Source organism: Macaca fascicularis, chromosome 20 (genome assembly GCF_037993035.2).
Source record: "Macaca fascicularis isolate 582-1 chromosome 20, T2T-MFA8v1.1".
Taxonomy (NCBI): domain Eukaryota; kingdom Metazoa; phylum Chordata; class Mammalia; order Primates; family Cercopithecidae; genus Macaca; species Macaca fascicularis.
In genome coordinates this window covers 67,094,564-67,122,482 of record NC_088394.1, presented here as the reverse complement: position 1 = coordinate 67,122,482, position 27,919 = coordinate 67,094,564, and the positions used below count along the sequence as shown (strand labels likewise).

The 27,919-nt window shown below is 42.0% G+C and overlaps 1 long non-coding RNA gene across 1 annotated transcript in view; it reads right to left on the bottom strand.

Moving 5' to 3' along the window:
* Positions 1–27,919, bottom strand: part of LOC135968873 (uncharacterized) — a 316,880-nt gene that overhangs the window by 108,070 nt on the left and 180,891 nt on the right. Inside the window, exon 2 of the long non-coding RNA XR_010583883.2 lies at positions 8,459–8,548. This is a non-coding gene — a long non-coding RNA (uncharacterized lncRNA). The remainder of the gene's footprint in view (positions 1–8,458; positions 8,549–27,919) is intronic.

Sequence of the window (27,919 nt, the reverse complement as noted above, 5' to 3'; positions counted from 1 at the left end):
TATAATGTGTCTGTGTGTATATATGTGTGTATACTGTGCAATGTGTCTGTTTATGTGCCTGTATGTGTTGTGTGTGTATACTGTGTATATGTGTGTGTGTACTGTGTATAAAATGTGTCTGTGTGTGTATGTTCATGTGTGTGTATACTGTGTATATAATGTGTCTATGTGTATACGTGTGTGTGTGTAGATACTGCGTATACGTGTGTGTACATATATGTGTGTGTACTGTGTATAAAATGTGTCTGTGTGTATATGTGCATGTGTGTATATGTACTGTGTATGTGTCTGTGTGTCTATGTGCCTGTATGTGGAGAAGGTATGTGCATGCGTGTGCATGTGTGTGCATGTTGTGGCTCAATGGAGGCTATGCTGGGTGTCTCCACTACGTGCTGAGTATGCACTAGAATGGAACGTCTGCTTTTCTGGACCACATGAGTGATGTCAAAGAAGTTGCATTCCATCCTTATGTTGAAGTATTTTTCTTAATTGAAAAACATGTTTTTATTCCAAAGACTGAGTAGGATGGCACTTTAAAAATAATTCAAGTAATTTAAATTTAAGACCTTAAAAAAATGTTTAGTTTGTGGTCCAAATCTACTCTCTGCCCTAGCACCCAAGGCATTTTCATTAGATTGGGATTAGATACGTTTTCATTCACTTTAAACTTTTGTTGCTCAGTGTTTTGTTCTTCAGAGACAAGCTAACAGGTGCCAGTGGTCACGTTGGCTTCAATAATACACCTCCTTTCCTTAAATAATCTATTTCAGTTGCATTATTGCCACTTAAAGATGGCCTTGTACTTGCAGACACATTTTCAGCGGATGTATGGGGAATGCTGATAATTCCTCCACATGATTTTGCCTCTAGACTTAGTAACTTGTTTGAAGAAAATGTCCCTAACTTACTTCATTTGAAGCCATTTGCAAAAAGAGGCTATCAAAATAATTCTCTAATTTTTTCTTGCTATTATTAAAGGAGATTGTATTAGTCTGTTCTCATGCTGCTAATAAAGTAATACCTAAGACTGGGCAATTTGTAAAGAAAAAGTGGTTTAATGGACTCACAGTTCCAAATGGCTGGGGAGGCCTCACAATCATGGCAGAAGGTGAAAGGCATGTCTTAAATGGCAGCAGGCAAGAGAGAATCAGAGCCAAGTGAAAGGAGAAACCCCTCATAAAACTATCAGATCTCGTGAGTCTTACTCACTATCACAAGAACAGTATGGGGGAAACCACCCCCAAGATTCAATCATCTCCCATCAGGTCCCTCCCACAACACATGGGAATTAAGGGAGCTACAAGAAGAGATTTGGGTGGGGACACAGCCAAACCACATCAGATATTTTGTCACACTATACTAAGATTTCTTCAGGTTTTAAAAATTCATTAGTGAAAATTCTATTGTAGTTTCTTCAGTAAATAGTACTGACATATAAGTAAGAAAAAAAACCCAGATAACTCAAAGAAAAATGGGCAAATGACTTGAACAGGCACTTCACACACACACAAAACTCAAATGACCAATCGGTGCAATTAAGGAAATGCAAATTAAAATCATCATGAGGGACCATTCCCGCACCCACCAACTTGGCAAATATTGAAGTCTGACAATAACAAGTGTCAGCATGGATATAAAGTATGACAGCAACTTCCTACACTGTTGGTGCTACTTGGCTCATACTTCAGTGTTGTCCATGTAATGCAGAAAGTACTTTTCGATTTTGAGACCAGGTCCTTATTTTTCTTTTCTTTCAATGAAGGCAGGTGTACTTTCCCCACAAGTCTATGATACGGTTGCACTGATAGGTTCTTACCCTTTCAGGTACAATCGCATGCTTTCATCAACAGTAATGTATCACTTGAGTACTAATACATAAAATAGCTACATATCGTGATATACCAAGCATGGTGCTTGTACACAATAGATGCTCAGTGAACACTAAGTTGACATATCTGTCATATAATAAAACATTCCTGAAGTAAGATGTTATCAATTGCTATATATTCTAGCTGTTCCGTTTTTTTTGGGGGGAGGGGTGTGCATTTTTATTTTTTCTTGTGGTAACATTTATATAGTATAAAATTTGCCAGTTCATCCATTTTTAATTGTACAGTTCCGTGGCATTAATTACATTCACAATGAATAACCATCTAGTTGTCCAGTGTCAACCCTCATTTTATTTTATTTTATTTATTTTGAGACGGAATCTCGCTCTGTCGCCCAGGCTAGAGTGCAGTGGTGCGATCTTGGCTCACTGCAAGCTCCTCCTCCCAGGTTCATGCCATTCTTCTGCCTCAGCCTCCCGAGTAGCTGGGACTACAGGCGCCTGCCACCATGCCTGGCTATTTTTTTTTTATTTTTAGTAGAGACAGGGTTTCACTGTGTTAGCCAAGATGGCCTCGATCTCCTGACCTCGTGATCCGCCTGCCTCGGCCTCCCAAAGTGCTGAGATTAGAGGCATGAGCCACCACGCCCAGCTACCCTCATTTTAATATCTGAATTATAAAAGTCAACTTTTGTATTTCAAATTTCTTCTTTTTTCCCCTCCTTCAATATAGCCCTTCCTTCTTCCTACATTTCATCTTTTACTATCTTTGCCAGTTCCTGGTCTCATTTACAATCCGAGTTACATGAATTATTTATCTGGGCGACCAGAGATCTCTGTGTCAAAAGAATTTCTTTTCTTCTTCAATTTGGCTTACAGTTGTCCAGTAGCAGAAGCTGCCATTAAACTACGGGCAGTTAAAACTCAAAAAAGTGTCCCTTCTTACTAGGAATAATGTAGACTCTTGGTTTCAGAATCCTCTGAGACCCCTCACAGATAATCCAAAGTATCAAAAATGACTAGCTCAGACTCTCAGTGGGGGTACTATGGGTATTAACTCACCAACTGTGTACAATCCCCAAGTTAGTCTCTCTTGCTAAACAGTGAATCATTAAGCTGTGGAAAATGTCACGCCGCAAGTTTGATAAAACGGTAACGATGATGATAATGACAACAGCGAACACGGAGCACTGTTAGGGGCCAAACGTGGCTCTAAATCTGTTACGCGTATTACCTTATTTGGTCATCATGACAACCCCATGGCATACGGACAATTACTAGCCTATTTTATAGATGGGGAAACTGAGGCTCAGAGAAGTGAATCATGTGTCCAAGTGACAGCATCTGAGCCCAGGCAGGATAATCCCAGAACCTTGGTCTTAGTCACTGCACCACAACCCCAAACGAACAGTAGAACCCAGAAGAATACTCGACTTTCACATTCTTTCTGGAAGGCTGGATATTCCAAATGAAAAACAGATAGACTAGGTTAGGGACAAGAGTAAAACACACATTCACACACATACACCCCCCCCCCCCACACACACACCACACACACACACCATGCACACATACATATGCACCATGCACACACACACACACGAACACATCTTTATGTCTTTGGGGGTCATTGAGGGGTGGGGAGGGAGCTTGGGGAATTAGCCAGTCAGTAATAACTGCTCAAACAAAAACATTTAGAAAAAATATGGCAGTTTAGCTGAGAAGAGATTATTTTCAGCTGCTGGGCAGGAAGGAGTTGAGTATACAATGCAGGGCTACTGAAGGATTTCAACACAAAAGGGACATAATGAACACTATGCTTTCAGGAAAATAAAACTGTGATCCATGAGTATGAGGGCCTGGAAGAAGAAAAGACTTGAGGTGGAAAGGTCAATGTAGAGGGGTCTACAGGAATGTGCAGGGCAGGCAGTGAGGGCTGGAGCTGGGATAGTAGCCTGGGGACAGAGAAGCTGAGAGAGACCCTGTAGAAGCAGCACAGGTAGAACAGTGGGTATGGAAGTCAAGTTGACTGCAAGATTGTAACCTGAATGGCTAATAGGCTGTGGGGGTCTCATGAAGAGAAATAGGAAAGCTGGGAGAAGAAGGGAATATGGGAGTGGAAGTGCAGGCACAGAATATGAGGCCCTGGCGAGATGCACAGGGGCTCTGGGAGTTGTTTAAGAAGGAAGTCAGAGCTGGGACCAAGAACCCCCGCAGAGCATGGAGATGTAAAAGCATGAAATAGATGTGAACGCGAAGGGAGAAAATGTGGAGTCAAATCAGGAGTGACGAAGGCAGAACCTTAGGCAACATTTATGGTTACTGGCAATAAGAAGAGAAGTCAGAAAAGTTGAAGCCAGAAAGATAGAACGAGAGATGAGGGCGGCATAACCTGGAATCCAAGAAAGGGGAATATTTGGAGAACGCAGGGGGTGACAGGCAAGGTGCAAGGTCACGGAGATGAGACCCAAGAGCAGGCACTGGGTTTTGCAGCAGAGCCCCATGCAGAAGCAGCTTCAAAAGCTCAGAGCGGGAGGAGAGGAGCTGGGGCTGAGTGTTTGGTGAGCAAGGGGAGGAGCAGCAAATGTAGAAACATCTGTTACACGGACTGATCATGAGGAAAGAAGAGAGATGTCAGGACAGTTTAAAGGGGTGGAAAGAGCCAGAGAAACTTTAGCAGAGGATAAAGGAGCCAATATTCATAGATCAAGGGGCAGACTCCAGTGGAACAAAGAGAAAGAAAATGCAGGAGACAGAAAGGAACAACCAATGCAACCAAAGCACGCTGGTGGAAGGCCACCAAGAGTCCAAAGAGAGGGGAGCTTAGAGAGAATGACCTTTCTCCAGCAGAGAAAGCAGAGCAGGAAAGCAGTTCTGGAAGCAGAGTCGATTGACAACCTCCAGCTGTCTTTGCACCTTTGGATTCACCCAGCATTCATTGCAGGTCATGCTGCTCCCAGGCTGTTCCAGGCAATGACTGAGCACGGCAAAGTGCTAGAACTGCACCATTCCACCCCCAACCCCATGGGACTCCTCCAACAGGCAACATTTGCTCAAGGACTCCTCCTTGGCCTGGCTGAGATGTAAAGAAAGAAGGAGAGGATCAAGAAAGCTACAGATATGGAGCAGGGAGATGAGGAATACTTAGGGACTTCACGAGGGAAGGCTGTATCCAGAAAACAGCAAGACTGTGGGTGTAATAAAAGGAGAACGGGGTTGCAATAAAGACTGTGAGAAATGAAATCAACAGGAAAGAGAAAGTGAAACACACCAAGGAACACTGACGACCACCTGATCTTGGACAACACACACACATGGTGCATCAGTTGGATTGGTTCTATGATTTTCTTTATAATGCACCGGGTAGGCAAGAAGCAGGGACAGAAGACATAGAGCGGATGTCACTCTGGTTTAAGAGATTGATTATGAGGCCAACAGAGGGAGAAGGAGTCAAGGTCCCTAAAGGGCAGGTTAGAAATGTAAGAAGACTAAGAGAAAAAAAAAAGCCTGCTAATAGTGTCCTTGGAGGTATCCAGTTCAAATTTCTCTCTAAGATAACCTGCTCTGGAAGCAGAGCTGACTGGCAGCCTACAGTTGTCTTTGCACCTTTGGATCCATCTGGCATTCATTCCAGGCCATGCTGCTCCCAGGCTGTTCCAGGTAATGACTGAGAACAGTGGGGATACCAGAACTGTGGCATTCCATTCCTAACCCTGTGGGACTCCTCGAACAGGCAATGGTTGCTTGGGGACTTTTCATTGGCCCAGCTGAGATTTTTCTCTGAATTACACACACGTGGTCTGAAGCATTTCTTACCGGATCCTTCCTTCCCTCTCTCCTTTCACATGTGTTGGAACTGCTTAGCAGGTTGAAGCTTTCCCTGCCCACTCCAGCTCCCTCTCACTTTATGATTCACAGGAAATTTCCCCCAATACATCTCTCGCATGTCTAATTGTTTTGGCTTCTGCTTGTTGGAGGTTCTGAACTGACACAACTGGAATTGCTAATTATTCATGGAGGGTTTAGTAACTGAAAAGTGTAGGCAGTGAGGTGTGATTACAAAGATATGAGGCCGACGAGAAAGAATCATGGGATTCTTTTTTGAAATAATGATAGATTCACAGGAAGTTGCAAAAATAGTACAGAATCCCCTATACCCTTCACCCAGCTTGCTCCAATGGCAGCATCTTATATAAGTCTAGAAGGATATTAAAACCAAGAAATTGACATCGATATAATATTCACAACCAGTTTATATGATTTTATGCAATCAGATTCTCATCATGTTTTTGTCTCATAGATATATTGATCTCATCTTCATTGCAAAAAGTCACTTAAGTAGTAGTTTATTTCTAAGTAAACCGGCTCTATAACTGCAAGGTTTGTAAGACACATAAATAAAGCTGCAGGTGAAAAGGAAATAGAAAATGAGAGATGTCCATTGAGGAAAGAGTTCTGCATCCACCTGTTTATCCATCCATACATCCATCCATCCACCCACCCACCCACCCACCCACCATCCATCCATCCATCCATCCATCCACCCACCCACCCATCCATCCATGTTTGTTAAGCCTTTCCCTAGCGTCAGGAACTATGCACTTTCTATTGCACTGAGATACTAACATCAAAATGGTAGCAGCAGCTATTGTGCTTCTGTTTGGGCTCAGATGCAATGAGGAACCAGGGTGTCTCGTTGGCAAAGAATATCCAGATCAGTCCTGTGAATATTTCCACATTGGCAGTAATTCAACTGATAGCAACCTTATGCTCAATGGCTAAGATCATGCCTTTTTATGAGTCATTGTAAAGTGCCAAGTGCATTGACATATACTTCATAAATGCTAAATAATAACAAGTCAGTGAACCTAGAAGTATTGGATTCAGTATTCGAGACATTAAATCCAAGTTATGCTGTTCGAGAAACAAGGCAAACAAATAAATCAACCCCAAATCAAATAAAGCCTACATCCATCCCAGCCAGCAGTGGGTGTTGTGTGGAATGCTCTTTATGGGTGAGTGGTTATCTCGTGAAGGGGCACTTGTTAGTATTTTACCTGACAGATCACATACTATGCCTTGCCTGTGATTTGGGAGAAGAGTTTTATATCCAGCCCACAGTAGACAACAGCAACACTATATTCTTAAGGCTCCAGTTCCCTTTATTTGATGCCAGAAAATAATGTCTACTGAAGCCCTGGAGAAGAGTAACAGTCACCCCACTGAGCAATTAGACTGATCCTGGTGGGGAGTCTCTGTAGGCAGTACTGGGAGACACTGTTTGTATTTCAAAGCCAGGATTTAGTTTTCCTTTCAGACATAAGTCTTTTCAGGGGTCCCTGCGATTCCTTGAGGGTTTAGGCACACAATCTGCAAAGCCTGAAATGCCACATAATCCTGTATTGGCAACTGAATTGGATACAGTATGGTCTGAGGGGTTTTCTGATTCACAGTCCAGAGCTCTGACCATGGCCTGGTGCTGTTTGATCTGGGCATGGCCCCTTCTCTCTAGGAGTCTGCCATCTTGGTTGCACGTATAAACATGATTTCCTAGGACTCACATTCCCTTAGTCATTTCACAGTGATGACACCCTTAGGAGCGAAGCGCAACCTTCCATAACAAAAGACCGACAGCAAAGCTCATTGCAAATTAGGAGGCGATGACCATGACATCTCAGGGAGTGACACAGACTGGCAAGATCACGCTTGAACATCATCTAGGAGGAGATGCCATTCTTCAGAGGTCACTTCCAAAACAATTTTACTCTCATTCAATTTCAGTCAAGGGAAGCAGAGCCAATGAGCATACACCAGACAACTAGATCTACCAATGAAGTATTGAATAGAGGATTAGAGAGCCAGGAATCAAAAGGCAATACAGCCATCAAGTGCTGACCTTGCTATGTTTTCTACAAATAGAAGATGATTCCAGCCAGTTTCCGCATGGTGCAGACCTAGCTCATCACATCTTATAGAACTGAATATACATGTGAACAATATAATGTTTCCAATGGTTAGGATGGCGGTTCTCAAACATTACTGATCATCCCAATCACCTGGAGAGTTCAAAAAAAGCAGATTTCTGTTCTACAACCTCAGAGATTCTGACTTGGTAGATCCGGGATGAGGATGTTTTTAGCAGGCACTCCAGTGATGGGAGCAGATGGTCTGTCCAATGCTTTTGGAAATCATTGCTTTAAATCAGTGTTTCTCAATCTTTGCAAGGGTGCAATGTAAAGAGTTTAGGGAAATACGTTCAAAGTAATCCAGTTTAAATTTCTTATTTTGCAGATGAAAAAATTGAGGGGTCAAGTTACTTTCTCAAGGTCACTCAGACAGTCACAAGTACAAAGTTAGGATGATAAGCAACCTTTAATCATAGTGCCCTTTGTACCATTTCATTTGGTGAATCTCCTCTCCGTCAAGTCCTGTTGGACATGTACACAAGTAAGTAGAAAAAACTAGTGTACATTGGATGATAATCCAAACGCATTATAATGATACTATTTAAATTATAATATAATTATAATGACGTGGATAATTTTTATATCATTGAAACAACTGCTGAGAACTTCAGTGTTGCCAAAACAAACACTAGAAAAAATGAATTCAGAAAGAAGTGGCACCTACCTTCTCCAAATCGATGGTTAAGATGAAGATAGCAAGGTCTCAAAGTTATTCTGTGAACAAGCACAACATCTGGGTTCCCCAAATTGGAGTCTATAACAAAGCAAAAAATAAATAGTTTCAAAAAACTATTTTATTGTACATATTCCTGATATTGTATCAAAAGAACAGGACATGCTTTCCACAAGCCTTTCTAGAGTCAAACCAGATTGAGGTGTCATAAATATGGTCATCACCTCTAGGTCAATACCTCACTTGACTTTGTGTCTCCATTGTCAGTTTAAGCTGAAGAGTTCTGTGTCTCAGCAAATTCCAGATGTGTCTTGGTAAGGGCCAATGGAAGATTAGCCCATGGACTTGACTCTGAATTGTTATAATAGAAGACTCCCTCAGACATGGGATATGAAGCGCTGAGAAATTTTGACTCATTTTTTTTTTGGTTCCCCTTTTAGAAGAGAGTGAAAACTGAATACGACCTTATTTCAAATGAATGGGAAGTCAGAGAAGGCAAGCCAAGAAGAGTGACTAGATCTTCAAGATTTCAGAGTTTATATTTGCACTCATTGATAGGTTGGTTGATTGACTCATTCATTCATTCAAGAATGATTTATGAAAACTTTTCATGTGCTAGGCAGTTGTTCTATTCAGTAAGATGGCAGGTTTTAACCCAATGTGAAACAGATTGCCTGAAAGGAGGGCAAATACCCATCATTAGTTATTAATCTTATAATAATTTAGAAGAAAGGCCAAGGCCTAACAACCTTACAGGTTGGTTATACAGGCAAGAGCACTTCAGTGGGAGTAAAGTGGCCTGGGTCAAGTTCTGGGAGACCTTGGGCTATAGGAAGGTTTCTCAACCTCAACAGTATTGATACTTGTGGCTGAATAAATATTTTGGGGCGTGTGGACTGTCCTGTGCACTGTAAAATGTTTCGCAGCATTCCTGGCCTCTAGATGCCAGTAGCATCACCCCACCCTCCAGTTATGACAACCAAACACATCTCCAGATTTTGCCAAATGTCCCTGGTAACAATCACTGGAGTGGGCCAGGCGCGGTGGCTCACGCCTGTAATCCCAGCACTTTGGGAGGCCGAGGCGGGCGGATCACGAGGTCAGGAGAACGAGACCATCCTGGCTAACACGGTGGAACCTCGTCTCTACTAAAAAATACAAAAAAACCAGCCGGGCAATGTGGCGAGCGCCTGTAGTCCCAGATACTCAAGAGGCTGAGGCAGGAGAACGGCGTGAACCCGGGAGGCGGAGCTTACAGTGAGCCGAGATCCGGCCACTGCACTCCAGCCTGGGCGACAGAGCAGGACTCCGTCTCAAAAAAAAAAAAAAAAAAAAAAGAACCACTGGAGTATAGTAGTAACTACTATTTTTTAGGGGCATTGTGCCAGGACTTAATATATATCTTCACATTCAGTCTTGACACTAGCTTTTCAAAGCAAGCATTCTTATTTCTATTCAAAACATGGTGAAACTAAGGTCCAGAGATGTTAAGGGAATCATCCAATATTACACAATTGGCAAGTATTGGAAAAGATTTGAGCCCAGAGTTATTTGACTTCAAGGCTTATGTTCATTGTTCCCTATTATTTTGCTATGACATATTTTAAGCATTTGGAAAAGTACAGAGGATAACCTAATAAAGACCTATACTATATACTTAGAATTCCATTTTGATCACTGCTAATATTTTCTCCCATTGCTTTATATCTATGTTTTTGGACAATAAAATGGTATAAATAGAGATGGATCTTTCTTTTAGACTTTCTCAATTCTTTCCCTCTCACTTTTTCCCCCAAATAACCATTCTACTGAGATTGTTGCCATGTCCTTCCCGCGAAAGAGTTTATATTTTCTTACATGTACATGAGTAGTCTCATAAATGATATATAGCACTTGAAGAAAAGTACATAAAGGTACAAATGCTTGTGCAATCTGTTTTTCTGTTTTCTTTACCCAACATTAAGTTTTTGAGTTTTTTCTATGTTGGAGCTACAGTTTCAATTCCTTTACTGTTATTGTATGAGAATAAATAGACCACAATGGCTTGACATTTGGGTGGTCTCTTGTTTTTCACTGTTACAAGTCACAGTGCGGGGAACATGGCATGTGTGTGTGTGTGTGTGTACACACGTGTGAGCGTTTCCCTAGGAAAGACAGCTAGATGTGGGATTCCTGGGTTGCAGGATGTGCATATCTTCAACTTTATTAGATATTGCTAAATTGCTCTCCAAAATGATTGTACTAAATTACACTCCCTCCAACACACTGCAAGAGTATTCATTTCTTCACATCCTTGCCAATGTTCAGTATTTTCAAACTTTATAATGTTTGCCAGTCTGATTGGGGTGAAATAGCATATAATTATTGTTTCAAAAGCCTGTGTTCTTAACCACTACTCTTACTGTCTACACTTCTTGAAGCTTCAGTTATGTAAAATGGAGAAAATACCTTTTTCGATTTCTTGGAGTAGTAATAAATTCTCCTGGTGTAATATGCGAATGCATTTTCTAAATATGAAGTGCCACTTTTGTTCATTGCTGGCAGTGGAGAGAAAATGTGGTTTCTATAGCAGGCAATTTGATGAAATCTATCAAAATTTCAAACGTAGACGTATTTTCTTTGAACGTAAAAAACAATTTCAAAATTATAGAAAAGTTGCAAAAATAGTGAAGAGAATTTCTGTACACCCAGATTGTCTAAGCATTAACATTTTAATCACATTTAAATTATAATGTTTATGTGCATGTGTATTATATGTACACACACATTATTTTCCCAATGATGTTAACTCTGACAATTTTCTATAAACATTCTGCTATATAACCATGGAAAAGTTGTCAAAATCAAGAAATTAACATTGCTATAATACCATTACCTAGTTTGTACATCTTATTCAGATTTTATCAACTGCCTTACTATTGTCCTTAACTGTAAAATATTTTTTTTCCTCCTCCAGGATCCACTCTGAGATCATTTATTGTACTGAGTTGTCAAGTCTCTTCAATTTCATTTAATATGGAATAATTCTTTAGCCCTTTTTTGTCTTTTAGGACCTTGATATTTTTTAAGAGTGCCGGTCAGTTATTTTGAAGAATATCCCTCATTTTAGGTTTGTCTGATGTTTCCTCATGATTAGATTCAGAGTATGCATTTTTGACAAAAATAACATGGAATTGACATTGTGTGCTCCATATGTCAGTTTGTCCCCATACTGGTGATGTCATTTCAATTGCTTGGTTAGAGTGGTGTCTGCCAGGTTTCTATTGCCTTTTTTGTAATTGGTAAGTATCTTTTTGGGAGATATTGTGAGACTGTGGAAACATTCTATTTATATCAGCATGGACTCATGGATATAATGAGTTATACTGTGTTATATACTGAGTAATATCAATGTTTATTTTCATGTCCAAATTTTTCCATGCTTGGCCAGTGTGGACCCTTTCATTCTTGCTCCTGATGTGTGTCTTCTGACATGTCCCCATTTTTCCATGAGCATTTCCTTACTTTCTGGCACAATAAGATATCCCAGGTTCATCTTCTGTTTTCCCAGCTCCTGTCCTGGAATGGGCCATTTTCCAGTAAGTAGAGAATAATATTTAGAAACCAAGATCTGGGTACTAGGCATGTTCTTTGTTAGTGGTGCACCTTTTTTTTTTTTTTTTTTTGAGATGGAGCTTCGCTCTTGTCGCCCAGGCTGGAGTGCAGTCTCAGCTCACTGCAACCTCTGCCTCCTGGGTTTAAACAATTCTCCTGCCTCAGCCTCCCAAGTAGCTGGGATTACAGGCACTCACCATCAGGCCCAGCTAATTTGTATATTTTTAGTAGAGGTGGGGTTTCACCATGTTGGCCAGGCTGATTTCGAACTCCTGACTTCAGGTGATCCACCTGCCTTGGCCTCCCAAAATGCTGGGATTACGGGCGTGAGCCACTGTGCCCAGCCTATGCACCTAACTTTTAACCTAGCAATTTCTCTTTCAGGAATTCTTGCCGCAGATATGCCCACATACTTGTTAAAGGATTTATGTGCAAGGTTATTAACTGCAGCATTATATAGGATAGCAAAAGATTAGACATAACTTAAAGATCTATTAATAGGAGACTGGTTAAAAAAATTATTTGAATCCATACAATGAAATATTATGTATCCATAAACGATTAATAAGTGCTTCAAAAATATATTGTTAAAAAATACAACTTTGTGTCTAGTGCATTACCATTTATGCACTACGAAAAGGAGAAATATACATACGGTTACATGTATATGTGTATATACTTGCTGATAAATGCATAAAATATCGCTGGAAAAATGCACAAGAAGCCAAAAACATTGACTGTGAGGAAGAGAATTGGGTAGCATGGGGAACAGAGGGAAGATGATGTTTACTATAAACTTTGCTGTTCCACTTAAATTTGGGACTATATGAAGTATTAAAAATAAAATACTATAAAACATAAAATAGATATAGCATTAATAAAGCATTATTTTAACCTAAGTTATTCATTGATAACTCAAATATCAGAAGGGGAATTCTGTTTTCTAAGAAAATTGGCTAACTAATAGTGAAACTCCAATTTGGTCACTATTCCTTTGTATAAATGCAAACATTCCTGGGATTCTTTATCATTATTATTTTTTTAAGACACAGTTTCGCTCTTGTTGCCCAGGCTGGAGTGCAATGGCGCGATCTCGGCTCACTGCAACCTCCGCCTCCCAGGTTCAAGCGATTCTCCTGCCTCAGCCTCCTGAGTAGCTGGGATTACAGGGATGCACCACCATGCTTGGCGAATTTTGTATTTTTAGCAGAGACAGGGTTTCTCCACATTCGTCAGACTGGTCTCAAACTCCCAAACTCAGGTAATCCGCCCACCTCAGTCTCCCAAAGTGTTGGGATTACAGGTGTGGGCCACTGCGCCCGGCCCTGTGATTCTTCCATGACTTAACTTCTCATCTGTAATATGGTATAATAACATCACTAACCCATATACCAGAGAAAATGAAACTGAAGCAGTAGTAATAAGAGAAGCAGTCTAAAAACACAAAGTGCCAGGCTACTGTAACTATTAATAATGCCACATTTTCACATTTAGGTGAATTTAATCAATATTTGTGAACAAAAGAATGAACGCATGGATGGGTAAAGTTATAGGAGAAGGAAGATGGGAGAAGAATTATGTTGAATTGATTGAGATTCAAGAAAAACCTCTCAAAAGCACAGGAATAAATTTAAGGAGCAGACTTAAGGTAGACAGATTGTGTTAATGCATCTTGTGATCCAATACTTCACATAAGAATTGTGATACTCCAGGGAAGCAACACAGCCTAGCAGCTGATGCCACAGGTTTTAGAGTCAGGAAACTTACATTCATAGTCTGACACTGCCATACTAGTTGTGTGACCTGGAGCAAGTTACAAGTTTTTCAACCTCTCTCTGCCTCAGGTTCCTCTAGAGCTAGAAGGGTTCTCAGAGATGATCTAATCTGTGTCTCTTATTTTCCAGATGATCAGACAAGGTAAAAAAGGGCATGAGGAGACAAAGTGGTTGCCCAAGGTGGCATCATCAACCAGAAGCAGATTTGGCCCTAGAACATAGGAGGTAGACTGCAGATAGGCACAAATTCCTTGCAGCTCCTCTCATCAAGAAAAAGAGTCTTTCCCTCTACCCCTGTAACGTAGTGAAAATGAAGTTGTGGGAGAGTCAAGCCTGGGCTGTAAGGGGTCTTTGGGTTTCCTTTTGCTCCTCTCACGCTTGGAATGCTGCTGCCATGTGAAAAAAAAAAAACCGGGGTTAGCCTGTGGGAGGATGAGAGACCACGTGGAGCAGAGACAAGAATCCCCAGAGGAAGCCCTCCCATGCCAATCAGCTGGCCGACTGCCAGGCATGAGAGTGAGGGGCCCCAGAGCTCCCAGGCCCAACCAAGCCACCGGCAGGCTACAGAAACCAACTGAGTTGGTTCAGATTAGAAGAGCTGCCCTAGCCACCCAGCCATCCCAGCCACCCCAAGGAACCATGAGATAAATCAATAAAATGCTTGTTGTTTTAAGTTTGGAGCGTTTGTTACACAGCAAAAGCTAACTGATAACAAACCCAATGATAGCCTCTTTTCAATGAAACCATATTTACAATTCATTTTTAGGAAGTCCTTTTTTAAAAAAAAAAAATTTAGAGACAGAGTCTCACTCTGTCACCCAGACTAGAGTGCAGTTAGTCACTACAGCCTCAGCCTCTTGGGTTCAAATGATCCTCCCACCTCAGCCTCCTGACTAGCTAGGACTACAGGCACATGCCACTAAACTTGGCTAATTTCTTTTTCTTTTTATTTTTTAAGAGATGGGGGTCTCAATATGTTATCCAGGCTGATCTTGAACTCCTAGCCTCAAGTAATCCTCCTGCCTCGGTCTCCCAAACTGCTGGGATTACAGGCGTGAGCCACTGCATGAGCCACTGTGCCCAGCCTCTAGGAAGTCTTGGGTGACCAATTTTCCACGTAGATTGACTGTCTCTCCCCACCCACATGTTGCCTGGTCCAGGTCCCTCTCCTCCCAGCAGCAGCTTCTGTTTCTCCCTGGGATCCTATGAAGGGAGGGATAAATGTATGACCTCCAGAGTCACAGACCATCATCCTTCTGCAGCAGCAGCAACAGAGATTGGTACAGGACCCACATAGCTGCTAGTTGCAGGAGTCCTCCTGCCCCACCTCTTACTTCACAGACTCTAGACCCCTGTTACTGGGTATGCCACTTACACTATCATTAAATTACTCAGGATTAGAAGGAAAGGTCCTTACCTGGCACTGGCTGGAAGGTGATAAGCAACAGGGAAAGAACATCCTTTAAAAATGAGAGCCCTGATGGCTGGGCACGGTGGCTCCTGCCTGTAATCCCAGCAGTTTGGGAGGCTCAGGAGGGCAGATCACTTGAGGTCAGGAGTTCGAGACCAGCCTCACCAACATGGCGAAACCCCGTCCCTACCAAATATACATAAATCAGCCAGGCGTGGTGGCGGGTGCCTGGGGTCCCAGCTACTTGGAACACTGAGGCACGAGAATAGATTGAACCTGGGAGGCAGGGGCTGCAGTGAGCTGAGATCGCGCCACTGCACTCCAGCCTGGGCAACAGAGGACGACTCTATCTGGGGGGAAAAAAAGGGCCTGAGAGTGAGTTTCTTGAGTATCAGGTTTCCAAGTATTCACTCCCCCTCTTCTTTTTATCCCTCATTTCCCTTTTCCTTGGCTTCCATTAATATTTTCTTTCCTGTTTCCTCAAGGTATCCATATCCATTTCTAGAAATACATGAAGGGTTTCCTGGTTTCCATTAAATTTAATGCCCATATCCTCTACTCATTCCCCCTCCTTCCAACTTTAGGAATCTTTTCATTTTTCTCTTTTACAACTTTCCCCCTAACTGCCCTCACATAGAAGATTCTAGAAATGCCAGGCTCCTGACGAAAGCCCCAAGATTCTCTCAATCAGAATCTTAGGAAGTTCCACTACTCTAGTATTACGAAGAGACCAAAGACACATGGACAAAGGAACACTCAATTTTTTTTTTTAAAGTTTTTTATTTATATATATTTTTGGGGAACGGGTGGTATTTGGTTACATGGGTGAGTTCTTTAGTGGTGATCTGTGAGATTTCAGTGCACCCATCACCCAAGCAGTATACACTGAACTGAATTTGTAGTCCTTTATCCCTTACATCCTTCCCAACCTTTCCCCCTGAGTCCCCAAAGTCCATTATATCATTCTTATGCCTTTGTATCCTCATAGCTTAGCTCTCACTTACGAGTGAGAACATACAGTGTTTGGTTTTCCATTCCTGAGTTACTTCACTTAGAATAATCATCTCCAATCCCATCCAGGTTGCTATGAATGCCATTAATTCATTCCTTTTTATGGGCATTTGGGCTGGTTCCACATTTTTGTAATTGTGAATTGTGTTGCTATAAACACACATGTGCAAGTATCTTTTTCATCCAGTGACTTCTTGGGAACATTTGATTGTGGAGACAAGGGTGGAATCACCTGGGTATCTGGAAATCCTGGGGCGGAGCAGCAGTCATGAGGAGGAGCCAGGCTGATGGGAGGAGCCATGCTGGTGGGAGGAGTCAGCTGGAGTCAGCTTTGCTGCAGTTTCCTTCTTGCCAGGGCTAGTTCCTATGCTGCCTAACTTGGTGCTGGATACAGTTCTCAGAATTCCATCACCCTTGAACTCTAAAATGGTGGGGTTTTTTTTGTTTGTTTGTTTTTTGTGAATGCTAAGTTTCTACCCAAGACTCTTGGAATAAGCTGAGGTACACTGACCATGCAGTTTGGAGCAAAGTGGTTTCACCCATTCCCATTCACCTGTCAGGTATTTGGTACTTTTGAGAAATGCTTTAGAAGAGGAATGAGGAAATCTGTGTCATCACCTGGAAATTCTGGTCCATGACCTCAACAGCCCTCCTGGAATTTCCCTGGTCAGTTTTCTGTCCTAAATGCAAATCACCTACATTAATAGAATATTCTGGGCATTTGTATAAAAATGGCAGCAGTGATTCACAGCGTTTTGTTTGGTGATGCAGGAGAGCAGTTCAGGCTCTGTTCTGTAGGGCATTAAGGATGCTGGTCAAAGCATAAAGGGTCCTGAAGGGAAAAGCAAGCACTCCCAAGGACAGTAAGGAAAATGTAAACAGCTACCAGGCGTGGGTGCCATCTGAGCGATTTCATCTTCCAGCAGAAATTTCCCAAACCTGATCACTTTCTCCATTGCTAACAGAGAGGAGAGGAAACACAGCAATGGGGAAGTCCATTTCGAAAACAAACCACTTACTCTTTACAGCAAAGGCACTGAAGTTTTTCAGGAGAAAGATCTAGCTGCTCTCCCATTCATCAAAATGTGGCAGGACAGTGATTACAAATGCAAATGTAACCTTTAGGTCCTATAGGCAAAGGCAGTGCTCACCGCCTCTACCCAGTGCGCAGTTGAGGCTGGGTTCTTTTCTCAATTCTAGTATTTTTATAAACGTATCATCACAAATTCTGCATTTATTGGTGGGTGGGTACAGAATGTTACTGCTACACATTTTAAAGAATTAGTATTAGTTAATATTTAGTTTCTATTTAGTATAGTTTATATTATTTCTATTTAATATTAGTTTCCAAAGCAAACTTACATACAAGATAATATCTATACTTCCCTTTTGAGATTCAAGAACTAAATGAAGAGCTAGGAGGTGCCAGGCATCATGAGAAGTGTTAGCACCTGGAATTTTTACAATGCTACTGTGAAGGAGTAACAGTCACCCACATGTCTCCATCCTGCAGACGTGAAGACAGATTCCAAGCACATAAGGGGCTTGGCCATGATCACTTGGTGATGTGGATTGCCTGTGTCCTCACCCAAATCTCATCTTGAATTGTAGCTTTCACAATCCCCACATGTCACAGGAGGGAATTGCCGGGAGGTAACTGAATCCTGGGAGTGGGGCTTTCCCGTGCTGTTCTCATGATAGTGAATAAGTCTCATGAGATGTGATGGTTTTATAAGGGGAATTTCCTTGCACACGCTCTCTTACCTGCTGCCATGTAAGATAGGCCTTTCGCCTTCCGCCATGATTTTGAGGTCTCCCTAGCCACATGGAACTGTGAGTCCATTAAACTTTTTCCCTTTAAAAATCATCCAGTTTTGCGTATGTCTATCAGCAGCACAAAAACATACTAATACACTCAGGTACTGCAAGGCAGAAAGGAGATTTGAGCCTAGATATATTGACTCCAATCCCAGTATACATTCAGGATACACTTGTAGTCAAGTGCATGATGATAAAAAAGCACAAGCATGACCTGTGGTTTGATTACACTTTCATGAGAGCCTCAGGGCTGTGGTGTCATTGAAGAGGGAAAAATATCGATGGCAGATACATTTGACTGGGATTAGGGGAAGGGCAGAAGGAGAAGGGGGTTCTGATGCATCTTTCTGCAGCATCAAGCACTTCGCTGAATTACCATCTCTCCCTGGGGCCTGTGGAATACACATTTCCTTTGTAACTTCATCTTGGGTCTAGGGCACAGGGTCTTGGGGGTCATCTTGCTTACACAGGAAACACAAGGCTTCAACATGGCCACCCCCAACTATGATGGAACAGCTAGGTTTCAGCGGGGAGAGTACTTCTGACTCAGTTTGAAGAAGTGAAATTTGGGCATATGGAGTCGTCCCTGGTGATGACTAACCAGGCTCAGATCTGTATTTATACAGCATCCCAGTCTTACAAATTGGACATGTACTAAATCATGGGGCATTTTTATACAAAAGGGACAAGCCTCGATGACATCAGATGGTGGCTTCCTTGCTACAGGATGCCTTTTCCCTCTTGAACCCTGACCACCTGCCATGAAACCTTTGCATTCTGTGACCCCTCTGCCTGTCAAAGCCCTCCATGGGCAGATTGGTCTAGCCTGGGGTAGCCTTGAGAGGAGGCTGGGCTAGACCTTGAGGGGACGCTGGGCTAGACCAGTTTATCCCAGTAGATTCTCAAAGACTCAGCATTGCTGCTTCCATTCATCTTGAAGATGATACGCAAATTTTCATTAAATGAACTTCTTCCTCATTTTACTTTTCCCCCCAGAGTTTGATTTTTAACTAAAGGAGAAGTAATTAAGGATCCCAGGATGTGTATTTATTTTTTCAATTTGTGGTGTCTCCTCATCACCACCTCTAATGTATTTCTTGGTAAAAATGGAAAGTGATATTAGCACTATTATTAACCCCCATTGTTATACTTGGAAGATTTCAGAAGATTTGATTTACCCAATATTTCCATCTCTGTATGGCTATGGTGATGAGTGGGAAGTCAAAAAGAAACACAAAGTAGGATGTGAATAAATCCATTTTTTTCCACAATAAATGACTGAAATCATACTCTTCTTCCTTTTTTTCCCTAGACTTGGGTTTTGTAACAAGCGTGGTGGTACGAGTTAAACTTGGCCTCCGATTGGGTTTGCTTGAGCACAATTATTCCCATATGGAGTAGGAAATTCCGTGTACTGGAGTTTTGGGGGAGATGCTTTAGAATGTGGTGCACGATTCCTCTCAAACTCTACATGAATCTGAAGAACAGAACAGAATGCTGAGTGCATTGCTGGGGAGGGACAAGGATGTGTGGTTGCCCAGTTATCCAGCGAGAATCATGTCTTGGACCCTACCCACAGGAGACTGACATTTAGACAAACTTGTTCTCAACCACCGGCGCCGCGCCCGACGCAGGGCATGGCTCTGAATGGCTCTGGCATCTGTTTTGTCTTGCCTCAAGCCCACACACTGGGACTTGCTTGTTTTCATCCAATAGCAATTAGCACCGTGGTAAATGCCTTGTGCTCTGTGCTAATTCAGAAGAATAAGCCTGTCGCAACTCTGCCAAGAATTACAGCTAATCACAGAGGGCTCGGGGCGCACCTGCCCTTTCATCAGCCTTTTGTTTTAAAATGAGGGGTTGGTGCAGCCCAAAACACTGCATTCTCTCCTTGGTCAGGGATAACCATGGAGACCCAGGGGAGACCTGGAGTGCATCCTGGTGGCCATCCCCGGGACGTGCTTCCTACAAAGGGGCACAGCGAGCTACAGGGAGCCCAAGCAGCTGTTTACTGTGGGCAGTTGCAGACAGGGTGGGCCCCAGGGACACTCCACAGAGGTGCAGAAGCTTGGTCTACAGCAGTAACCGCCACTGGAGACTCTTCGAAAGTCACCGCAGACACAATACTTGGGAATAAAGACCTGGACTGCCTCCACATTTAAGCTAAAAAGCTCTTTGGTTATTGTTTTCTTTTAGCCTCATCATCTAACCTAGTACCTGGGCTTATTCTAAGAATATACTTTTTGTCCTAATTTGGTATTGATCATTTATTGATTTTTGTGCTTTTTCCTGTTAAAGTTAGGTTTGAAAAATAACTTATATTCAGGAAAATTCTCCCCTTTAAAGTGTATGGATCTATGAGTTTTGACAAATGTCAACATGCACATCACCACCACCACCACCAGGGAGCCATTGGATGGTTCTATTTTCCCTGAACATTCTTTCTTGTTCATTTCTTGTCAGTTACCCTTCCCTGCCCCCAGCTCAGGAATTTACTGATCTAATTTTTGTTCCTATTATTCTGCTTTTTCCACAATGCCATATAAATGGAATAATTCAGTGTTCTTTGTTAGCGACTTATTTCACTTAGCATAATGCCTTTGAGATCCATCTATGTTCCTTTGTGTATCAGCAGTTTGTTGTTTTATTGTTAGGTGGTATTTCACGGCATGGATGTACTGTAGTTTATTTTCCAGCAAATGGACATCTGGGCTATTTCCAACTTTTAGTTATTATTAATAATCTGCCATGAATATTCATGTACATCTTTGTGTGAGTATATATATATTTTTTATTCCTTTTGGGTAGATACCTAGGAGGGGGATTGCTTGGTCCTTTGTCATATATTTAACTTTACAAGAAACTTCCCATATATTTTTCTTTTTATCTTTTCTTTTTTTTTTTTTTTTGAGACGGAGTCTCGCTCTGGCACCCAGGCTGGAGTGCAGTGCTGTGATCTTGGCTCACTGCAACCTCTGCCCCCTGAGTTCAAGCGATTCTCCTGCCTCAGCCTCCGGAGTTGCTGGGATTACAGGTGTGTGCCACCATGCCTGGCTAACTTTTGTATTTTTAGTAGAGGCGGGGTTTCACCATGTTGACCAGGCTGGTCTCAAACTCCTGAGCTCAGGTGATCCACTCACCTTGGGCTCCCAAAGTGCTGGGATTACAGGCACGAGCCACTATGCCCAGCCTGCCCATATATTTTTCAACTTGCATTGCTATCAGCAACATATGCAAGCTAAAATTGCTCTTCCTTGTTAACACTTGGTATTGCAAGTTTTGAAAAGTTTAGTCATTCTGATAAGGATCTAGAAGTATCTAATTGTGATTTTTAGGTTGCATTTTCCTAAGGACTAATGATACTGAGATTCTTTTCATGTTATAATTTATTTTAAAAATCACTTTAAATCTACTCTGCTCAAATTCATGTTGAAGACAGGTCTCATGCAACTTATTTTAGTGGGAATTTGTCAAATCTCTCCCACGTGCTTAGAAACATGCAGCCCAGGAAAAGGAAAACATAGCCATGACCATCGATGTGCTTGGAGAACAGGAACTGCTTTATTTAACTTTTCTTCCATGCTGAGCTCATCTCAGGGGAGGAACCGAGCCTCTCCATCTCCCACAGCACCCAGCCCGGGGTCAAACACAACAGCAGGTGCTTCAATAAATATTTGATGATTGACTGAAGCAAGATGGTGGCTCTTGTTCCCAGTGGACATGACTAGGGTGTGTGCCTGTGTAGTGTGAGGTGTTAGAACTAGAGAGGGCTGATTGACCACTTAGTAAAAGATCTGCCCAGTGGAAGGCATTCATGGTATATGGAGGTCAGCGGTCCCCTATCAGGCTGCTCATTAGAACCAGGGAAAGAGTTTAAAAACATATGGATGCCCAGGACCAGAGGTGGATTTACCTTGATGCTAATGAGATTCAAGCTTCAAGGCTCACCTGCATGGTACCCACTGGGTGCTGGGAGGTCCTCGGAGTTCTAGAGTGTTCTAGGTATGGAGGGGAAGAAGCTAGGTTGCAATTATAACACTCGAAAAGATCTCCAAACCAAGGGACCTGACTAGGTAATGTGTATGGTTTCTTCCCTCCTTTTAAAGCAATACTAAGCATGGAATTTTTTTTTTTTAATTGGTGATTTCATTTTGTTCTGTTTTTCATTAAGAAGTTCTCACAAAACCTGGATCTGCCACTGCTGGGTGTCACCCCAGAGGTTGTGATTTAATTTGTCTGGGGTGTGGCCCAGGCCCTGGCAATTTTTAGAGCTTGGCGTTGAGTGGAATGTGCCTCAGGGTTGCACCACATGGTTACAGCGTCCACTAATGACCAGGTGTAGGCTGCAAGCCGTCAGGAAAGATCCCAGTCATGTGTGAGCCCTTGTCATTTTAAACATCAGCCCTTCAACCAAACGGGCCCTTTTTGTTTTCCTCTAAGTCAGTCTTCTTGTTTTGAGACCCTCCTATTTCAATGTGTCCCAGAGGCCATCTCCCTATGGCACCCACTGGCAGGTCACAGCCCCTGCTCATTCCTCCCCAGTGGCTTTTCCCGAGCCACTGGTGAAAGTCCAGGCTGCTCCGGAGTAGGGGCAGACGCTCGAGTCCACACTGCAGCTCCGCTTCTGAGTCAGAGGGAACTGGATCAAAATCCCACCTCGGCCACTGACCAGCTTTGTGCCCCTGGATATGTTCCTTAACCTCCCTGTGCCTCAGTTTCTTCATCGGTAAAATGGGGATGATAATAGGAACAGCCGCATAGCTTCCAAATGAAGATGAAAAGAGGATGGTAAAGCTCCTGCTGCAGGCCAGGAGCATGGCCAGTGCCTGAAAAAGGAGGAATTCCGTCTGGCTGATTGACGCCTACCCATCTTCTGGTCCACCCTATGCCATGCTTCCTCCCTTCCACCGAACTGCCTTCTTTCTCTGACAATGTTTTGTCTCTACCGGCCACACTGCTGATAGGGCAGTGTCTCATCACCTGCTTCCCTTCTCAATTAGATGCCGGGTTCTTAGAGGGGAGAGACAAGGTTTTACACCCTTCCTTCTATAGTGGTCATTCCAAGGCTACAATATCATCATCCACAAAATAATAATAGCTAACATTTTTTGAATGTCTGTTTTTCAGACAAGCAACTAATACCTCAGGGAGCCGTATAATCATCTAAGATCACACAGCCTATGGGATAACATTCATCCATGCCGAAGTTTTCACCCATCTGAGGCAAAAATAAGAAAAGAGAAGGTAGAGCTAACCGCATTTACTTAAAGGACTGGCTTTTATTTGGAGATTATATTACCCCCTTTTAAAAAAATTTTAAATGCTCTTTCATTAACGGCATGGTAGTGATAGGAGGTTGCAGTAGATTTTTTAAATGACTTTACATTGCAAAATAAATTGAGTATTCTATATTTTTCTCTCCCAGTTTTTTTTCCGGTAAAATGTTATTGGTCTTTGAAGTAAAAAAATCTGAGACCTGTTAGTCTAAAAAACAGCTGTATATAAAATGATGCTCAATCTGTATTGGTTAAATCAATAAATATGACACTTTACATTAACTCCTGATGCAAACTTGTTGCCAACAGAAGGAAGGAAGAGAAAATCTTTCAGTTCCTAATTTAATTTACACCGCTATTTATTGAGCACCTAATTTGTGCCAAGCACTGTGCTAGAGTCTATGGACACAAATAAAACATGACTGCTGCCCTCAAAGAACCTAGCATCATGCCCAACAGTTAGGTTGGGAGAAAAAGGAACATTGCTGCTAGCATAACCAATCAATATTTCAACAGAAATATTAATACTGTAAAAATATTCAATGAATATCAATATTTGCTAAGGGTGTTTTTAATGCAATGTTGTTTTTTTGAGACAGGGTCTTACTCTGTCACCCAGACTGGAGCACAGTGGCAGTGACATGGCTCACTGCAGCCTTAACCTCCTGGGTTCAGGCAATCCTCCTGCCTTGGCCTCCTACATAGCTGGGACTACAGGCAGGTGCCATCATACCTGGCTAATTTTAAAATTTTTTGTAGGGATGGGATCTCCCTATGTTTCCTGGGCTGGTCTTGAACTCCTGGGCTCAAGTGATCCTCCTGCCTCAGCATCCTAAAGTGCTGAGATAACATGTGTGAGCCACCGTGCCCAGCCAAGGGTGTCTTTTGACCCTTAGAAGAAAAATACCACTAGACAGGGCACAACGTTTCTATCTCTCCACCAGTCTATCAGCCGCTAATGAGGCTAAACTGATAAGGGTATTCTAACCCTCATTTGGTAACATTCTTGGGGTTCACCTGCTACAAGGAGGAAGTGCAGACAGCAATGAGATTTCTAACAAAAAAGCATAGATATAAGGGCTATGGATCATTTGAAAGACATTTATGAAAATATAAAGAATATTAAAATACAAAGAATGAACCATAAACCTACTATCTAACTCCTGTTGGATATGAAAATAAAAAGCATTTCATCATGTGGCTAGAAAATTCAACTTAAAAATAGGAGAGCATAAAATAAAAATGAGTTCTGACTCCTCTCAGTAGGCCCTCTCCATGTATCTGTTCAGACATATTTTCCATGCATATACCATCAAAATTTATATATAAAACTCACATCACATAATACAATACACATAATCCATCAATTTTTTTTTAAGGCAAAGGAGTCATAGTGAACCACACTCTTCTCCACTGCTTTTTACTTGAAAATATATCCCAGAGATAATTCTCTATCAGTTTTTTAAGATCTATCCCCCTCTTTTTAAAGGATATATAGTATTCTATCAGAGGCTATTCTTTTTTTAAAAAACCAATCTCCCATTTGCCAGATATTTAATGTCTTTTGTTACAAATAATGCCTTCGAGTGTCTCTGTATAGATATTTTAGTGTACTTTTGAGGCATATCTGCAAATTCCTACAGGTGGAATGCTGCTTAGAAGAATATATATATATATTTAAATTTGTAGGCTGGGTGCGGTGGCCCACGCCTGTAATCCCAGAACTTTAGGAGGCCGAGGCGGGCAGATCACCTGAGGTCAGGAGTTTGAGACCAGCCTGGCCAACATGGTAAAACCCCATCTCTACTAAAAATGCAAAATATTAGCCCACTGTGGTGGCACGCACCTGTAATCCCAGCTACTCAGGAGTCTGAGGCAGGAGAAGTGCTTGAACCCGGGAGCTGGAGGTTGCAGTGAGCTGAGATCACACCTCTGCACTCCAGCCTGGGTAACTGAATGAAACTCTGTCTCAGCAAAAAAATTGTAATAGTTATTACCAAATTGCCTTGCAAAAAGGTACATAAATTTGTATTCCTGTGAAGAACAGTGGTGTAATTCTTGGCCAGCGATTTGTGTTCTCAAATTTTTGTATTTTTTCCAACTTGTTAGTTGACTTTTGATATGATATCGATGTTTTACTTTGCTTATTTTCATATTTGCTTGTTCAGCTTTTCTTTAGTGGTTTGTATATAGTCAAACTTACTCATCTTTTCCTTTGTGGCTTCTGGTCTTCATCTTTGTTTTAGGAAGTGTGCCTACTTCAGTATGCTGAGTTCACTTATGTTCTATTTCATAACTTTTATGCTTTTGTTACTTGAAAGTCTTTGATCCATTTGGAATTTATTTGGGTTTACTGATGTCACTTTATTTTTCCTCAAATGTTTAGCCAGGTGTTCCACACTATTTATTGAGTAATTTCTCTATTCTTTCCTGACCTGATACCCTATTTTTATGTTTAAGTCTACTTCTGGATGCCACCCATCTGTCTAGTTCTTTAGCAATACCAAATTGCTTTAATTATTGTTGCTTCTTAATCTGTTTTCATAATCTAATAGGCACAGCTTACTCCATTAGACTTCCCTACCTCCTCCCTGAAGAATCCTTGCTATATTTATGCCACAATAATTACCAGTATTATTTTCTGAACTTTCTTTACCAAAAGGAAATGCCTCTTGGTATGCTGTAAATATTCTGAATGACATCTGGTGTGTATTTCTGATAGATACCCTTTATTGGTCTGAGAAACTGTAGCTCCCTATAAAGCTATGTCTACAGGCAGTAAGCAAGCAGGACTTTTGTCTTCAGTTTTTTTTTTTTTTTTTCTGTTTAAAAACTTGCTTTAGCCTCTAGATTCAAGCACGGAGATTTAAAGAGCCTGTTAATTTCCCAACTTTTTTGAAGAACATTTAGTCTATATCACCATGCAGTAGACGGATTCCAGGTTGCCCCTGACTGTTTTTGGACAGAGAGTCTGAGAGGTCCCTGCCTTTAGTCTTATTTGTTACTTTGTATTTGTGTTCCATTTCTGGTCCATAGGGAAATCTACCATGCTTTTGAGTCCAGTTACCTACTTACCTTTCTCTTCCTCTATTTTACATGTTAGAACAGAGGGAGTGAGTCAATGTGTGAATTTACCATGCCCTCCTGATAGGAAATCTGTGTGTGTGTATTTCCTTCTTAGGTTTTTAAAAAGAGATTCTCAGAATCTAGAAGCATAATTATCACTTGACGAAGCTTCGGGTGGTCATGACCGCTGGGGCTTAGGGACAAGATCACATGGTTATCTTTCATTAGGGGTTGTTTTGGAGGTTTGTTTTTACATCTAGAAACTCCAATATGTTAAAATCCCCATGCATAATCAAGATTTCCACTATATACCTCAGAGATATTCTGAGTTTGATTCCAGACTGCCTCAATAAAGTGAGTAGCACAATAAAGTAAGTCATACAAATTTTTTGGTTTTCCACTGCATGGAAAGGTTAATGTTTACACTATACTGTTGTCTACTGAGTGTGCTATAGCGTTATGTTTAAAAGCCCAATTTAAAACACTTTATTGCTAGCAAATGCTGATGCCAAGTCATGAAGGGAGCACATGCTCTTGTGCTAAAAATTGTGCCAATACACTTGCTTGATGCAGGGTTGCCACAAATCGTCAATTTGTAAAAAATGCAGTATCTGTGAAGTGCCGTAAAGTGAAGGACAATAAAAGAAGGTATCCTGGTATATATTTTTGCTCAGCTTTCCAGTGAGACTTTTGAGCTTTAGTCTATAGGCAGTATCCTTTGCTCCACATCTAACTCGAAAGTTAGAGGCAGTCAAGAGTGATGGGTGGGGATAGGGAAGGATGATACTGTGAACTTAATACATGATGAAGCATACATGCCCCATTTTTAAAACTCTTATCATTTTTCCTACACAGCAGATTGTTTAATATGAATTCTCTGATCTAGTTGGTTGTGCTGTTGGATTAGAAAACCAGGCATTGGAGGGGCTGTATTTTCCTTCCTTCCTTCCTTCCTTCCTCCCCTCCCCCCCTCCCCCCTCCCCCCTCCCCCCTCCCCCCTCCCCCCTCCCCCCTCCCCCCTCCCCCCTCCCCTCCCTCCCCCCTCCCCCCTCCCCCCTCCCCTCCCTCCCCCCTCCCCTCCCCCCTCCCCCCTCCCCTCCCTTCCCCCCTCCCCTCCCTCCCCTCCCTCCTTCCCTCCTTCCTTTTCTTTCTTTTCTTTCTTTCTTTTTTTTTTTGAGACAGAGTTTCACTCTTGTTACCCAGGCTGGAGTGCAATGGCGTGATCTTGGCTCACTGCAACCTCCACCTCCTGGGTTCAAGCAATTCACTTGCCTCAGCCTCCAGAGTAGCTGGGATTAGGGGTGTACATCACCAGACCAGCTAATTTTCGGTATTTTTAGTAGAGATGGGATTTCACCATTTTGTCCAGGCTGGTCTCCAACTCTTGGCCTCAAGTGATCTGCCTGCCTTGGCCTCCCAAAGTGCTGGGATTTACAGGTGTGAGCCACTGTGCCCACCCCCAGTGGTTGTATTTCTTACAGTATTGCACATGGTACAGGTT